This window comes from Pinus tabuliformis, chromosome 9, assembly GCF_031772625.1.
Source record: "Pinus tabuliformis cultivar Carrire ecotype Pingquan chromosome 9, CPIR1, whole genome shotgun sequence".
NCBI classification, from domain to species: Eukaryota; Viridiplantae; Streptophyta; class Pinopsida; order Pinales; family Pinaceae; genus Pinus; species Pinus tabuliformis.
The window spans coordinates 1,176,165,040-1,176,169,711 of NC_142307.1; positions in this window are offsets into that span (position 1 = coordinate 1,176,165,040).

Genomic DNA, 4,672 nt, shown 5'->3' on the forward strand with positions numbered 1-4,672 from the left:
TAATCATATTGCCTCCTATAGCTTCTTCTCGGCCATCCTGTAGTACTACAAGATCTTCCTGTAGTAATTCAGGACAACCTCCTGTGGCACACTTGTTTTGTCCATATCTTCTAAAAGGTGAATTGAAATTTTATGAGCATGTTGTCATCATCATTGTGCACCTCCCAATAAAAATTTTGGCCAATGGATGCACGAATCTTGAGAAAAATAAAAATGACTATAGGTGGTGGAGGTCGATTTCTCAAAAAATGTGCACTAGAACTTTCTGAAATTGCTTGGGCATGTTACTATCATCCATATGCATCTCCACATGAAACAACTTTGCAAATGGATGCACAAATATCGAGAAAATTCAAAATGGTTGTAGGTGATGGAGGTCAATTTATCAAAAATTGTGCATTGTAAATTGTTGAAATTGCTTGGGCATCTTACTATCATCCATATGCATCTCCCCCTATAACAACTTGGAAAACGGATGCATAGTTTTCAAGATATGACAAAAATAATTTTCTACTCTATGTATTTTTGTTTCCTATTGTAACTACAGGATCTTCCTGTAGCATTTTAGGACAACAAGGAAAATGAGTGGTAAGAGCTTGGGAATGATGAGTGGATTGGCATGGCCTTGGTCCTTCTGGATCATTTGAGCAAAGGAGGAGAAAGTCCAAGTTTGACTTCCTTTGACTAGGCTTTTGATCAACTTTACTTATTGTAGCTAACTTTTCTTTGTTGCATGCAAAGGTTGGAGAACACCAACATTCATGAGAGAGAGATACATGGAGAAAATATTTTTCTTTTTTCTTTTTTTTCTTCTAGACCTACTAGACGCCTCAATGGGGCTTTCAACTAGTAGGTCTTCCTAGGCACCTCAAAGGAGATTTTCACCTAGGATCTTTTCTTTTTCTCTTTTTTCCAACCCATTGACTGCCTCATGGAGGGTTTCAATCAATAAGCCAAACTCAGGTGCCTCAAAGGAGGTTTTCACCTGAGATTTTATTTTTTCTCTTATTTTTCATTTTTATTTCTTTTCCTATCCTACTCTACTTGAAAAAACAAAATCATTTTCAAGTGTATGAATACTTCCAATGGAGCCACTTGCATAATTGGATGATAAATAAAATCATGTGTAGGTTCGAAACATATTCTTAGACATGTACCTGAATGTAAGAGACAAAATTATTTGACTTTGATGATCAAGCACAGTTGAAGAAGAGAGTATTGCTACAACTTAGTGACTCTCTGGAACCATATTCCAATATAGTTGTGATTACCCTAGTCAACTTGTTGATTTGGATCATATTGGATGTCTTCTTCTTCCATGAAATTCAGATCTTCTTCTTTTTGCTAATTATTCTCTTGAACACATACATGATGTGATGGTAAATATGAGGGCACTTTCCCAATCTTTGATTTTGGTGTCTTCTCTTTGTTAAGTGTAGCCCATGATTCTTTAGTCTTCTCATTTGAATCTTCTTTTTTTTATGCATGTTGTCCTTCAATGATATCAAGAGAATCTCTCTTTTGGGATATTGTTCCTGAGCTAAGTTGAATACCATTTAGATCAAGAGGAGATGTTTGGAAGTGTTGTACCTCAACATTGTAAGTGAGATGAGCTACTTCATTGTGTGGGTTCGGAAATGGTGGTACAGGTAGTTGAGTGGGAGTGGATATTTGAGATGGATGTGGTTGTGGTGGACGTGAATGGTAGGGATAACATGGAGTTGGGTATGGAAGATATTGAGGAAAATATTGTGGATGCTTCCCATAAGTTCTTTGTCAACCTTGTTGCCAATATTGGTTTTGGGATTGAGATGGCCACGATTGCCTAGGAAAGGGTGTGTTCCAATTAATTTTATATGGATGTGCATAAGCTTGAAATTATGAATTAGGCTTTTGCAACATATTAGGTTGAATAAGTTGCCATGGTTCTCTTGGAACTATAACATAGTTGCAATAACAATTGACTTTCTCCATTGTCCTCTTGGTTAAATTCCTTTAACCTTGGTAATGAGGGGCAATATCATTTGATTCTTCATGGACAACACAAATATCATCATCTTCTTTTTGCTCATTTTGTATTATTAACATTTCTACCTGTTCACTTAGATTGCCACGAATTTTTGTTTTAAAGTTATCAAGCAAGTTTCCAAGTTTAGCTTGACTTACTCTTGCCCTTCCTCTTGATATACGTTTTGCATGGTTCACAAATTTATTCAAATGATAATTGGTATACATCACCTCTACTCATGAGATCAAGGAGATCAATCCAGTCATCCCTAATTGTTCTAAGTAAGAGGTTTTTGTGTGTGTCTGATCCTAAATGATGTAATTTTTCCCTCTAAACATTATACATGAACCTCTCTATTAGATCCTCTAGACTCTCATCTTCTTTTTTATTCATTCTAAAGATTTATTCTCTAAGACAATGATCTTTATATTTTTCTATAAATATCGTTGCATATCATTCCATGATCTTATTGAATTAGTCCCTAAACTCATGAACCATTTAAGAGCTCTATCCTTCAATGTTGACGAAAACAATATCAGTTTTTGAATGTTTAATAAGTAACTATAAGATCTACAAATAATTTCAAATTCAAAGAGAAAGTTTTCTGGATCCTCTGACTTTAGACCATGAAAGTGTGGAAGAAAAAATGGAAGGATTTTCTTCAAATGCACGCTCACATCAGTATCTTGAATGGGAAATCCAAGAGGATCTTCTTCATTGTCATCATTTCCATCCATTTCTTCTTCCTTCTCTACCACCTATTATTTTTCTACTTGAAAAAATGAATGGTGATGTGGCTCTTACTGCACCACGTGATCAAATGGGGGGGGGGGGGGGGGTTGGTATTGAAGAAGTTCTTTTAAAGTTTTTTTTAATAAGAATGTTAATGCAATGCAATTTTCTATTTTTGAAATGAAGTATGCCAAATGAATTTTTTTTGTTTATGTATAAAGTAAAAGAAATGAATCAACTAGGGAATAAAACAATGCATACTTTGACACCTCCCCCGCAACGGTGCCAAAAAGTGATGAGCCTCGGTATTGCAGCAAGAATGTTGCAACTCCCAAGGCTCCCAACTTTAATTATTAACCCGAGGTTCGTACAAACTTAAGAGGTATGGATGCTATATGTGCAGCATACAATGTGTCCTTCCTTTTTTGTCATGATATAATGGAGTGCATGTAATGAAATCAAATCCTAAACTAATTGCAGAAAATGAAATGTTCGAAATGGAAACTTCAAAACCTATTGCAAGAAAGAAAATACAAGGAAAGAGGAAAGAGCTCAGGATATCGCAGTAAATCAAGGAAAGGCAGATCCAAGTCCAGATCGGGGATAGTGTGCTGGAAATGTGGAAATAAAGGACACCTAAAGAAAGACTGTAGATCTCGGAAGGGAAAAGAAGGAGATGCAGAACAAGAAAACAATCATGAAGCAAATGTGACAGGTGAGGTGTTACAAGATGCTTTGATTCTTTCTTTTGAAAATATTACTGATTCTTGGGTGGTAGATTCAGGGGCTTCATTCCATGCCACACCTAATAAGAAATACTTTCATGACTATGTTCAAGGAGATTTTGGAAAAGTTCGTCTGGGTGATGATAAACCCTGTAAAATCGTTGGAATGGGTAAGGTTCTTGTAAAATAACAGAATGGAAACCAATGGCTATTAAAGGAGGTAAGGCATGTTCCAGATCTAAAGAAAAATCTGATTTCAAAAGGGCAGTTAGGTGGTGAAGGTTGTGTGACAACTTTCACAGATAAAACTTGGAAGGTCACCAAAGGAGCCTTGGTAATAGCAAAAGGCGAAAAGGTTGGTACATTATATTTATGCAATGGTATTTATAACTCTGTTAATGCTTTAACTTCCAAAGGAGCAGATGCAACATTATGGCTTCATATGCTTGGACACGTGAGTGAAAAGGGGATGAAGATTCTTCACTCAAGGAATTTGTTGCTGGGTTTGAAGAATGTTGATTTGGACTTCTGTGAGAATTGCATTTATGGAAAACAGAAGAGAGTCAGATTTCTCAGAGTTGGGAAAGAAAAGAAGAATGAAAAATTAGAGCTTGTGCATACAGATGTATGGGGACCTGCTCAGGTATCATCTCTCGGTGGCTCTCGTTATTATGTTACTTTTATTGATGATGCAACTAGAAAAACTTGGATTTATTGTATTAAGAATAAATCTGATGTATTTTATACTTTCAAGAAATGGAAAGCTTTGGTTGAGATTGAGACAGGAAAGAAATTGAAGTGTCTTAGATCAGACAATGGAGGTGAATATTGCAGCAAAGAGTTTGATAGGTACTGTTCAGAGCATGGAATTCACAGAGAGAAGACAGTTCCAAGAACACCACAAGAAAATGGTGTGTCAGAAAGGATGAACAGAACAATCATGGAGCGTGCAAGGTGCATGAGATTCCATGCAGGATTACCTTTACAGTTTTGGGCAGATGCTGTAGATACTGCTGTTTATCTAATAAATAGAGGGCCTTCAAGTTCCTTGGATGGTGGTGTTCCAGAGGAAGCATGGACAGGTAAAAAGGTAAACTACTCTATTTTAAAGCCTTTTGGTTGTGAGGCGTTTGTCCATATTGATAAAGAAAATAGAACAAAGCTTGAGGCAAAGTCAAAGAAATGTACCTTTATTGGATATGGTGTT